Below are 13,564 nucleotides of genomic sequence, written 5' to 3'. Positions count from 1 at the left end.
GGCAAAGGCCATTGAGGCATCTGGATTCATGTAATATGTATTCTTTTTTCCATTTTCGTTAGTTGACACATTTGGGTTTTTCATAATCTTCCTATACAGTTTATGAGCTCTTAAGTAACTGTTCTTGCTGCTTCCCAGTACTCAGTCATATACTGAGTCTCAGCTATCCTCCTAATAATTTTTTTTAAGAGGGAGCAGCTGTGCTAGCGCACATTGCAAATTTCTCCTACATCCCCTTCCTCATTCAATTACAACATAGGGGCAAAAGGGACACAGGCAAACCCTTTGCTGTTGGTTTGTACAGTGAAGGTAAAGGTAAAGGAACCCCTGACCATTAGGTCCAGTCGTGACCGACGCTGGGGTTGTGGCGCTCATCTCGCTCTATGGGCCGAGGGAGCCGGCATTTGTCCGCAGACAACTTCCGGGTCATGTGGCCAGCATGACTAAGCTGCTTCTGGCGAACCAGAGCAGCACACGGAAACGCCATTTACCTTCCCGCCGGAGCGGTACCTATTTATCTACTTGCACTTTGATGTGCTTTCGAACTGCTAGGTTGGCAGGAGCTGGGACCGAGCAATGGGAGCTCACCCCGTCGCGGGATTCGAACCACCGACAGTGAAGGTAGTTCTTGGTTTAAGCCAACATGTACCACATTTTAAAGTTTTAGGTAGGGCTCAGACAAATTGACAAGTGTTACAGACTTTTCCAGGTGACCCCGCCCCCCCATATCGTTCATCCTGATTTACTTGCACAAAGTTTACATAGAGGTTAGACTATGTCTAGTCTCTTTTGAGCATTTGGTTTGTGGGAAGGTTATACAACAATGAGCATTCAGCCTAATTTGATTGTGGGCTGTTTGAATATTATTAGTATTCATTCATCTCACACTTTTCAGATCATTTCCCTATCACTTTCCTAATTGCCAAAAAGTTTATTTTGTTGATGTGCTTTAATCCCTTTTAATTGAGCAAACCTAAATTTATGGTATGGACTTGAATAAGTATGGAGGCAGCTTCCGGGTTGGCTGTGGGCATTGGAGACCACCCGCTCTGAGTGGCCCAATTGCTGTGAGGGGGCAGGAAGGGAGCTCAGGCAAAGCACTTTCTCTAAAAAGACCAAAAGGAAACGTTTGGGTTCTGAAAGGTCCAGCAGTGTCGAAGGACACTCTCTAGGAACTCCCAAAGCTCCGTAGGGAGCATGAGACCTCCGAGACTGAGCGCAGATACATGGCGCAATTGAGAGCCACAGCAAACTGCTCACCATTGAATCAGCAATTTCTCCAAAAATAAAAGCAATTCGGACCAATTATATGAGGTCAAAAGATAATATTAAGAAGAATAAACTAATTTGATCCCACCAGGGTGGTAAAGAGGAGGTTCCCCACTGGATGCCAGTACAGTGGTACCTCTGGTTGCAGACAGGATCCAGTCCAGAGCTCTGGTCAGATCCTGAGGTTTCCGCAACTGGAGAGACCACTTCTGCGCATGTGCGCGGTGCGGTAGAGTGCTTCTGCACATGTGCACGCAGCAAAACACTTCTGGGTTTGCCACTTTTGCAACCTGAAGTTTATGTTACCCGAGGGTAACGTAAGCCGAGGTGCTACTGTATTGAATTGCAAGGAGAAAATCTGCAGGGACTGAAATAAGAACGAAAAAATAAACATCTGCTAATGATTTTTTTTATAAGCATTCCCGCTTATGAACTAAGTTAAAACTGTGACTTGCCCAAGTACTGGATGCATAACTTTTAGACTGTATAAATATCTTCCGGCAAGCATGCCAAACTGCAAATAACTTTAAATATTGGGGAGGGAAAGAGAAGAAAGTGGGACACGGACTTTGTGGATTGTGGCCTGGTGTTCCTCTCCTGGTGTCAGAGGAACCAAGGCTCCCCCCTGCACAGGCTGCTGGGGGGCAGCGGAGTGGGGACCCGACAGCCCTGTGCCCTTCAACCCCAGCCTCGTGTGGGGGTGGAGTGAGTGGTGGAGGACAAATGGAGCCCACCACACCTACCCAGCCCCCGCTGCCATTGGGACAACACCAGCCCCAAGTGTCATGGCTGTTGCACCCACCTCCTGTGAAGCTGGAATCGAAGGGCAGATGGTTGCTGCCTCCCCACACCATCCTCCTCAAGGGGCCTTCCAGGGAGGCTGGTGCAAGAAGGGTGGAACAGCCATGCTGCTTCAGGCTGGTGTCACCCATGCGGCCACAGGGGCTGGGGGGTCACAGTCCTCTGCCCCTTGCCCCACCCCACCTCGGTGCGCACACACACACATGCACACCAGCCCCAGGCAGCATGGAGATGTGCTCCATTGTTGCTTAGCAGCACTATATTGGATACAATCCTATGTGTTCAATATTCTTTTTTGGAGGGTGTGGGTGTTTTGCATCATTTTGTCATTTCAAAAGAGAATAACCAATCCCAATGCCTTGCACAAGTGATACATGTGAAACATATATCAAATCGATGACATGGGAATGTTCAAGCATGCACATGCTGAAAAGTCTACAGAAATAATGAGTAAATGCCTTCTGTCCAGAAGGAGACAAATTCTTTATGATTTTGAAAATTGTGCTAGAAATGTCAAATGTGCAGGTCATGTGCCCAGTCTGCAGCTATGAAGCAGAATTAATGGCTTTTCAGTCCCACTGGTTTCAGTGGGAGAGCTGTGAACATAATTAAATATCTCAAAGGGGCTTTCTCAGGGAAACTATAGATGTCTCTCTCTGTGTGCACATACAAACACAATTAGAAAATTGGGTTGTTTAACCTTTGTCCTGTTTCAGACCTCCAAAACGTAGCATTGACTCTAACATTTTATGATTCTCTAGGGAAACTCTGAGCATTCCTGATGCTGGAGTAACATTCTGGATTCCCGAGTATCTTTCTCAAGGAATAAATCATGAGAGATGACAGCCTTTGGAACATTTGGCTTAGGAGGCACCCAGCCAATAAACACGGAGCAGTGATACTATCATCTGAGTCGCTGATAAAACACTAAAGTAGATTGATTTAGGCCTAGTGGTCACTGAACTGGTAAATGGTCTGGGCTGTTACACTTCAAATTGCAGGTGAGGCTCAGTTGATAGAAATACCTAATGTTAATTGTTTAGAATATCTACATCCCATTCTTCTATATCAAAATAGGGAATAAATGTGCCTAACAATCCACAAAAAAGTGTGGTGTCAGGGGTGCCAACTTGAATAAAATATGGGGGGGCAGGTAAACCCCACCCTGCATAATTGATCACATGTTGTGGCACACACACACCATTTGAATGGCAATACCCGTCAACCTTGTGGGGGGACCCGGCCCCCTCAAATATTTTAATAATAATAATAATAATCCAACAACTAATGCTCGTGGACCGCAATCCCCACCCTCCAAATCTTGTGGAGCAGCTGAACCCTCGGTGACTTTTAGTTACTGTGACCTCCATGTAAGCCTTGTTCAAGTAAATTAGGTTGAATGCTCAATAAACAGATCATATGGAAGGGAAGGAAGGCTGGAAGGAGATGAGGGCCCTTGCTGGCATTCTGGAAACATCGCTTATGCTCTGATTTGTTTGTGAGACGGTTACATGTCTTCCTGTTGAACATTAATTTATCCCACACTTTTCAGTGCGTTTCTCCACTATTTTCCTAACTGCAAAAGTCCACTTTCCACTGCAAAGTGGACTTCTTGTGCTAGAGTGGCAAAGAGCTTTAATCCATTTCAGTTGCACAAAGCTGACTTTCCTGTGTGCAATTGAATCCCTCCCCCAAATACTGACAGTCTGCAGTTGGCCAACAAGAAGCAGGAATGCTTTTGAAAGGCAGCCTCAGGGGTGGTGTGGAGGGTTAGGGTTAAATCTGGTGGTGACACATTTCCTACAGGTTTGCATTTCATGGAGCTTTCTGATTCGCCGTTCTGTTCTTGCTTTTGTTATCTTTACAGCCTTGCAGGTTGCTTTCTGCAGGTGGCAGGAACAGAGCAGCCAAGTCTTTTAAAGCAGAGATCAAAACAGAAATTACAGAGCTGAAAGGCATTGTTCCAGTCTTTGAAACAGCTCCATAAACTTGCTCGAGCGTGGGATGGAATCTTAATTTCCCCCCAAATCATGTTCCTGAACTTCTCCATGAGTAATGTTGTGTATGCTACTACTGTTGCATTAGCGCTGATATCCCTCTCTCAAATCTGTTGTCTATGTCTAGTTCCTCTACTTCAGTTGTTTTTATTATCTTGAGGTTACACAGATTCCTGGGCCTGAGGATGATTGCTTTTCACTGCTGTAAATGAGGAATAAATCGGAACAACAACAACAATAGTGGTGAAACCAGGGCAATCATAGACTCATAGTTGGAAAGGACCCTGCCTAACCCCTGACTGATGTCTTCCTTGGCATTGCTTTCCTTCCTCTTGATTTTTAATAGGTGGGTTCTTTCTGATCTTTCAGAGGGCTCTCAGACAACTCTAAAGTTATTGGAAAGTGCAAACCCATTTTGAATCGAGACAGTTAATATTAAGGTTTATGCAATAAAAACAGGATTGATGGTGACACCAGAAGACCAGGGCCCAAAAGATAAATGATGCTCCATTGCTCTTATATTAATCACCATATAATATCACAATCCACCAAAATAATTACAGACAAATAATTACTCGCAAAATATGCATTCCTGCAATAATTTATTTGTCAACCTGTTAACATTCCAAATACAATGAATTGTGTTCAAGGTAACGATAAGCACTAATTGCACCATGTTGAATGAGATACAAACATCTTTAAAAATGGCATGATAGAGAAAATTCATTAACGCTGAAAACAACATCCAAAATGCGCTTGGAGTTTGCTCCCCTAAATTCCATCTGCATGAATCTGAATTGCACAACAGATTTTTTTTGTAGAATTCTGAAGCAGAAACCCAGGCGTTACCCAGGATTCCCAACCCAGTTGGTGAATGTGGAATGGAGGGATCATGGAAAAGAAGCAACTGAATGAAGGGAAGTTGCCATGACCCTTCCCACACCCAGCACTTTCCCTTTTCAATCCCTCCCCAGAGGCACCACCCCAAGTTGAGCTAAGCCCAGCTAAAATTCAACAGAGAAGGGGAGCTGCTCAAGGAAGCTGAAGGATTAATAACTCTCTTCCAGCCCACTGCTTCTTCTCTCCAAATGTCCCTGTGCCCACATCCATGGTCAGTGAAAAATACAGGTTTCAGGATCCCATGGCTTCTATGCTGTATCTAGTTCCAGTCTCACCTATTTCCAGCAGAGCAGCAGAAGTTCCTAACAGGACATGCCACATGCATGTCCAAAATGTTGTGCTGTGAATTCGGAATGTGTGCCTTGGTTCTCAGTCCAAGAAAACAGAACACATTTTCTGCATTGGGACAACACATGAAAAGACACCACACTAGTTTTCATGTCTCTCAACAGGCTCAACACTTCTCCTGCAAAGAAAGATGGGGAAACATGGTTGATTCCGGGTATCAGTCTTTTTCACATAAGAGACACAGATTGCACTTTGCTGGGACTTGTGAAATGACAAGGAGAAAAGAGCAGGACAGAGAGAACATTCAAGCCTGAAATCATTCTTATAGCATCAGTCCAGACATGTATGTTGCCAGGATTCACTTTGTCTACTACCGGTATGTTGACGGATGGGAAATGGGGTCACATTGCACATAGGCACTGTGTGGCTTCCATGTCTTAGAAGCAATAGTCACATTCACTTCCAGATACAACAAGGAACGAGTGGAAACATGCCGGACTAGCCCTTTAATGATGATGATGCATTTGTTTCCTGGCCTTCATCCTAAGGTCCCAGGGTGGGTTTCAATATTAAAACACAATATTAAAAACAATTTAAAACAACTTAACATGCGCACCAGCAACATTCCCCATCCAAAGCACAATCAGCTCAGTTCTCCAGGGAGCTGCTTCAATGAATGTAGTAATATTTCCTCTTGGCAGAGGTGGGAAACCTGTGGCCCTACAGCTCCCATCACTCCCAGAAAGCATAGTCCAAGAGCCTCTGAAGGGCCATCAGTTCCCCACTCCCGCTCTATGGGGACAAAAACCGTGACTGGTAGAAACCTTGGCTTATATGCAAGCTGGATGATTAATTGTGTGTTGTGGGACATTGCTAGTGTGTGTGATAGCATCAAGGGACTGGGGACAGTCCCACTCATGCCTAGTCCCATGTATTTAGAAATGAATGCTTGAATAGAGCTTCTGTGTGAGGACAAAGTAGAACTGTCCCCCCCCCTTAAACCTCGTGTGGAAACGCCCTTGGAACTCCTGCTAATGATTCTATAGTATACAGAAACAGAGAAAAACTCTATTAGTGAGACCCCACTAAGTCAAATTGACTTGGAATGTAGTCTATTCTGCAGAACCCCAGGTCTCAGAATTGAGGTATTGATCTTGGCCAAAAGGCTGAAAAGTTGCCTAGCCTCATATTCTTACTGTTTAAACTTTGTAACGGTCCGATGACTAGATTCAAATAAATGAATTTGATCACACTGAGGAGTGTGAAAAGGTCAGTGCCCTGCCTGCATTTATTTGCTGAAACCATTTATTTTGTCAGAGAAGGTTATCAGAAATCAGAAATGGAAGCTCAGTCTCACAGCTCTGCAAACCTCTTGTCTGTTCCAATTAAAACATTGCCCAGAAAATGGAATGAATTATATTCTATTTTGGCCACAGTACAAAACTTGGAAATGAAGATTCTTTACATAGCTTCTTGGAGGAATGGTATGTGATCCCATATTTTAAAAAGTTGTTCAAATATTAGTGCACCCAAATGAGAGGGCTAAAAGAGTATTAAGGGTCTATGAAAATTTATAGCCTTCAGTACATTAATGCTGGCGTTTTAGGTGTTTCCTTACATATGGGAAGTCCATTTTCATTAATGTTAAGCAAAAACACGCACACACCCTTTTAGTCCCATACACAGGCCAACAAAATGAGAGCCCTTGGGACACTTTTGATGGCAGTGGCAGATTTCAGGATAGTTCCTACCATTAGGGAACTGTCTCAGGCGAGAGATGTTGGGGAGAAGTGGTGGGAGCCTCCCAGCCTTTCCTGATGAGTCAATTTGCTGTTCCACTTGAAGAATACAACTGTGTGTGCCACATGGCTTCCTCCTCCTCCTTCTTCTCCCTTTAAACTAGCTTGCTGCTCCCAGATGTGGTGGAGGAGTTTCAAGGGCTGGGGGTGGGAAAACAGAACCTGCTCTTGGAGTGTCACCATATTTATCATGCTCTTCCTGCAAGGAGTTCAGAACAGCAAATATTACAGTGTCCCCCTCCTTAAAAAAAGCCTGTAATGTACTTTAGGCTGAGAGATAGTGACTAGCCAAAGGACAACCATGGAGCTGTGGCCAGGTAGGGATTGAACCAGGGTCACCACAGTTCTAGTCTGACATTCTTGTGGGAGTGCATCCAAAATGCTATGGAAAGAGTTAATGTAGTACAGAATCCTATGATGTCGCCACAGTAAGCAGTTTTTCAGTAAGGTCTCTTATCACCTGTAGCGTGTTAGAGAGTGAGTGCAGCAGGAGTTTGTTTTATGCTGCTATGTGCCTCAGAATACGTCATAACAGCTTGGTAGGTTTCTGGATGAAACATCGGCTCTGGATCCAGTCCAGTCCGGCTTCCGCGCTGGTCATGGGACCGAGACGGCTCTGGTCGCCCTAACAGATAATCTCCGCAGGCAGCTGGATCGAGGTGGGTCGGGGCTGCTGATTCTTCTAGATCTGTCAGCAGCCTTCGACATGGTCGATCACGAACTCCTGGACCACCGCCTTGCCGACGTGGGGATCCAGGGCACAGTCCTTCAATGGCTGCGCTCGTTTCTCTCTGGTCGGGGACAGAGGGTGGCGCTTGGGGGGGAATTGTCATCCCGCCACTCCTTGGTGTGTGGAGTGCCCCAGGGTGCGATACTCTCCCCGATGCTTTTTAACATCTTTATGCGCCCCCTGGCCCAGCTTGTCCGGAGTTTTGGGTTGGGTTGCCATCAGTATGCCGATGACACCCAACTCTATCTGTTGATGGATGGCCATCCTGACTCGGCCCCAGACACACTGATCAGATGCTTGGAAGCTGTGGCTGGATGGTTACGTGGGAGCCGGTTGAAGTTAAATCCTTTGAAGACAGAGGTCCTCTGGCTGGGACGGGACGATATGGGATTGAGGGGGCAACTCCCATCTCTTGCGGGGGTGCAATTAGTGCCAGCACCGTCCGTTAAGAGTTTGGGTGTAATCTTCGATACCTCCCTCTCCATGGAGGCGCAGATTGCAGCTATAACAAAGGCGGCATTTTTTCATCTCCGCCAAGCTAAGCAGTTGGCTCCTTACCTCTCTCGCCCTGACCTAGCCACTGTGATCCACGCGACGGTCACCTCCAGACTGGATTATTGTAACTCGCTCTACGTGGGGCTGCCCTTGAGACTGACCCAGAAACTCCAGCGGGTGCAGAATGCCGCGGAGAGACTCCTTACGGGGTCTTCGCTGCGAGATCACATTCATCCGGTGCTATACCAGCTGCACTGGCTCCCGGTGGAGTACAGGATCAGGTTTAAGGTGCTGGTTTTAACCTTCAAAGCCCTATACGGCCTAGGACCCTCGTACCTACGGGACCGCCTCTCCTGGTATGTCCTACGGTCTTCAAATAAAAACATCTTGAATGTCCCAGGCCACAGAGAGGTTAGGCTGGCCTCAACTAGAGGCAGGGCTTTTTCGGCTGTGGCTCCAACCTGGTGGAACACTCTGTCACAAGAGACTAGGGCCCTGCAGGACTTGACATCTTTCCGCAGGGCCTACAAGACAGAGCTGTTCCACCAGGCCTTTGGTCAGGGCACAGCCTGACTCCCTCCTTTGGCAATCTTTACAAAACTTTAGTTTATGGTTGCCATCAATTTTGATTTTAATTAATTTTTATAATGTTGCACTATTTTAGTGTTGTTAGCCGCCCTGAGCCCGGCTTCGGCTGGGGAGGGCGGGATATAAATAAAATTTATTATTATTATTATTATTATTATAAGTCTGCCAGTTTCATATAGTCTCTCTCTCTCACTCTCTCTCTCTCTCTCTCTCTCTCACACACACACACACACACAAATTTGTTTTAGGATACCAATTAAAGTTATGTGTTATGTTTAAACTCTAAACTCTACAATTCTAACCACTACAACTGGAGATGGCCAAATCTGTCCTTTTCTGTGTCTCACATTTCTGACCTTCACTTCACTGTGCCCAACTTCAGTTTGCAAATATTCCTTTTAAAAGTCTGCATGAAAATTCATCAGCATTGCGTGGTGCAGTAGTTTTAGGGCTCGGCTAGGACATGGGAGACCAGGGTTCAAAATCTTACTTAGTCATGAAGCTCATTGGGTGACTTTGAGCCAATCGCTGCTTCTTAGCCTAACCTACCTCATAGGGCTGTTGTGAGGATCAAATGGGGATGGAAAAACAGGTATGCTGCCACCTTCAGCTATTTGGAGGTGAGGTAGGATATAAATCTAATAAATATATTTTTGAACACAAATTTGCCTAATATGCACATTTTTGCAAGCAATTTCCCTGGAATCTCCCTCTCTTTTCTCCCTTCAGTTTTGCTTAAACACACCCACCCACCTACCCCACAGTGTGGCTCCTAATATTTTAACAAATAAACTTGGGTAAGCTGGATCTTTCTGTCTACAGAGCTGTTTGTCATCCAGCTGATTCTCTGAATTTGACAGTCACTGTAAGGACGCTCCCCCTTCTCTAAACACTGTTCTTGAAATAGCTTTTGTAATCACTGATGCAGATGTCCATCAATTTAATGAACATTTTAATGAGCAGGGAGCCTCTTTGATTGCCCACAGCTGTGAGATTATTATTATTCTGAAAAGAGAAAACATTTCACCTTCGTCCAGTAGTCATGCCAGGTGAGTATTTGTCTGTTTCGCCTATAGGAACTAGGAAGCTGCTTTATACTGACCATTCGTCCATCTAGGTCAGTACGGGCTACTCTACACTGAGTGGCAGAGGCTCTCCAGGATTTCAGGTACTAGACATTTCTAGCTCTGTCGAGAGAAGCCAGGAACTGGCCCTGGCGCCTTAAGGATGCAAAGCCACCACTGAGCTCTGGTTTAGCAGCATAATCTTTCCTACCACCTGGCACGAAACACTTTTAATTGGAGGTGCCAGAGGCTGAACCTGGGACCTTCAGCAGCCTCGTGCCCTCTAGAGCTTTTGAACTACAACTCCCACCAGCCCCACGCAGCATGGCCATGCTGGCTGAAGCTGATGGAAATTGTAGTCCAAAACTTGTGGAAGGCACCAAGTTCTATAAGGCTGTTCTATATGCACCACCCCTGAGTTGCAATCAGGGTAGCAGCCTACCTCTTAGGGTGTGAGGGTTTGGCTGCAACTTTGGATTGTTCTGGGAGCACAAAAGTGAAGCATAGCTGCACCTCCCTGCAAGTGAAGCTGCCTTCTGCCATGTCAAATCATTGACCTGTCAGACCTGGTACCATCTCCTTTGACTGGCAGCAGTTCTGCAATATCCACTGGAAGTGTTGGGATGCAGCTCAGCTTGCTAAGGGGTTATATTATAGAGAAGGGAACCTTCACATTCCTAAAGGGTCTCCCTGATGACCTTTCCTTTGATGTTACTGACATTCTCAGCTTGCAGCTTTTCCTTTTGTGCCTCCCCCTTCCTCTCATTTGAGCTCTTTTGGAGACAGGACATCTTTGGATGTATCTCTGGAGAGTGCAAGAGTCCTTTGCACCTCCACCTTAGTTAGTAAGAGCTAGGAACCTTTTCTACCCAAGTATGCATTTCCTATAAAAAGAAACTAAGCCTTTTTCATGATTCCACAGCAAGTGTACCTCTGTGTGATTGCCGCCAAGGTAAGCTTGCCATCTCTCAGTGAAGGATCCATTGCACAGTCAGCTTCATGCTGTGTGCTAACTCTGCAAAGTAATTCAATATACTCAGGATCTTTTTAACCCAAGGATGATGGAGCACTTTTGCTCTATCTGTATGCTCTACAAAGTCACTTCAAAAAGTAAGAACAGTCAGGGATGGTGTCAGCACCTCCTGTCCTTGGGCAATTTCAAGGGCCCCAGTTCCTTCACAGGGCTCACTGACAATGTCTGCCCTACCCTCTTATTTCTTTTTCTGACCCTGAAAGGCAAGCCATGTCAGGTCCAGTCTACTGTTGGCCTGGGGCAGTGTGGGAAATTTATAGAGTGGCTAGACACAGCCATCCATTGGTACTTGTACAGCTGCTGCTGCAGCCAAGTAAGCTAATCAGGCACCATTGAGAGGGGCAGAAGAGGTCCATAGGAGGACATATTGTCCAGGGTCTCCTCAAAGAAGGAGATGGCTGACTGCAGGTTTGGGCAGTGGCCCTTGGCATGATGCCCTTGTGGGATGGCCTCTCCTTAGGAGATGTCCCCTCCACCTCGCTTGTCACCTGCTCACTTAGAGAGCTCTTAGCTGAGCAAGTGAGCAGGCAATGGCAGCTGTGACAGGTCAAGGATTGAAACTGGCCCTTCTGGAGGGTATTGGTGTCTTGGTAGCTTTCCAAAGACTCCAGTCCCTGACACCGGTTTTGAGGACAACTCATTATTCCAGAGATGCTGTTAACTTAGGGAGCAGAGAAGTCCATTGTTTTTTCTTTCTTTCCCCCCAGTAATCATCATCGGTGCACAAGAGACAGCCTTTTTAGATATAGCAGTCGGCTAGAAGGTTTTTCCTTGACAGTGTATGATGCTTTGGCTGTGGAGCAGCAGCAGGTTAAGGAGCAAAGGCAGTGGAGGCTGGTCCATTGGGATGAATGGGACACTGCACCACCAAGCTCAGACCCTTCTTTCTTCCAACCAATACATTGGATGGCCCTGGCTGTCAGCTTCCTTCTCCTTAGTCCCAGTGGTTCTCCATGTAGAACTCAACAGGCACAAAGCTAAAATTAGTTGGTTCCACCTGACATTGACTCTGGCACCACCTACTGCTGGCCTCCCTGTTTTTCACCAGCCACCACTATGGCTATATCTATAACAAACATTTAAAGCAGTCTCATACACTTTAAGCAGTCATGACTTCCCTCCAAGGAATCCTGGGGACCGTGGTTTGTTAAACATGCTGAGAGTTGTTAGGAGTCTCCTGTCCTCCCCACAGAGCTACAATTCCCAGAATTCCCTGGGAAAAGGGATTGACTGTTAAGCCACTCTGGGAATAGCAAATTTTGTCTAGGAAGCCTATAACAGAACTGTGAGACAGAATACCACAATCCTGGGCTTAAATGTTTTAGCAAATTACTTCCAACTCACAAACTGTCATTGGTAGCAGGGTTCCTCCACGGGGTTTATTTGGCAAGCCTCTGCCCTCCAAGGCCAGGGCTCTGTGTCAACCCAACCTTGACTTTCACACCTCATGGAATGATGCCGGCAGGAGTGTCACTTTTCTAATTTTAGCCTGTCCAAACACACTGACACCTTCCCGATAACATTTCAGTTCAGGAGCAGAGTGTTTAGTTTAGGATTAATGTCTGATGGACTGTACAGCGTGTCCAAACCTTAGTACAGCTCAGTAAAAACTCCCCGGCTATAGATCTACAATTTGGGGTTTGTGTGTATGTGTGTGTGTGTGGGGGGTAAAATCCTGCCAAAAATAGAATGGGTATGAGAAATGCAAACAATCCAACTAGCCATTCAGCAGCCATGTCTGGAACACCATAACAATCTGTGCAGGCTGTAATTCTCCCAAACACACCAATCTTAACAAACTCTTAATGAAAATACATTGATATGGGGAATGGGAGGAAGAAGTCACCAAACTAGCAGTTTACTCATGAGTTGCAATCAGATCAAACAGTGAGATGCGTCTGGCTCTGAGAATCTTATAAAAGGCTCAGTGGGAGTCATGGAAAGCGGAGGAGATATCAGAGGCCGCCTCTTGAGGGAGGAGGTAGCAGGAAGTGGGGAAAGCAACCCTGATTTTCCCCAAAGATCAGACTTTTTCCAAGGACAGGAAAATGCACTGGATGGTGTGAATAATGCTTGATGTGATGTTGTCTAACCTGCCTGCAAACAGATCAAAATGAATGCTCAGAATGCAGGTGATGTGGAATAGCAATGAGCAAGAAATTAGTTTGAAATGCATTGGAAATACCTTGTTTTGCAATTTCTGAAACAAAACAGAAATTGAAATTGTGCTCCTGTGAAATTTCTGAATTTTGTGGTACAGTATGCCAACCAAACAATGTATATAATGGGGAAAGTATACAGTAAAATGCACAAATTAGTGGAAATTGCTTGCAAAAATTAGGAGAAAATACATAGAAAAATGTGCATTTTGGGAGAAATTCACACAAATAATTTTCATGATGACCCCCCCCCCCTGAAAATAAATAAATCACAAGCTTGTGCAGAAATGTGAAGAATGGAACTTTAGATGCAGGGGTGGGGGTGGGGATGAGAAACTTAGAAAAATAAACATTTGACAAATTGGTGTATCCCTAGCCTGGTAGTAACCCAAGGGTTATTGGTCCTATTCTGAGGAGGTTTGGACCCCAGAAACTGTGACA

General features: G+C 45.6%; 1 protein-coding gene and 1 long non-coding RNA gene across 2 annotated transcripts in view; one reads left to right on the top strand and one right to left on the bottom strand.

Moving 5' to 3' along the window:
• LOC310750701 (uncharacterized protein) overlaps positions 1-13,564 on the bottom strand; it is a 735,887-nt gene that overhangs the window by 551,238 nt on the left and 171,085 nt on the right. The gene's annotated exons all lie outside the window — the stretch shown is intronic.
• Positions 3,884-6,249, top strand: LOC310750822. Its single transcript, XR_014542310.1, has 2 exons — positions 3,884-4,413; positions 5,420-6,249. It is a non-coding gene; the product is annotated as an uncharacterized lncRNA (long non-coding RNA).

This window comes from Podarcis filfolensis, assembly GCF_964270895.1.
Source record: "Podarcis filfolensis genome assembly, chromosome: 15".
Classification (NCBI taxonomy): domain Eukaryota; kingdom Metazoa; phylum Chordata; class Lepidosauria; order Squamata; family Lacertidae; genus Podarcis; species Podarcis filfolensis.
The sequence above is the reverse complement of the archived record's forward strand: the minus strand, read 5'-3'. Positions and strand labels throughout refer to the sequence as shown.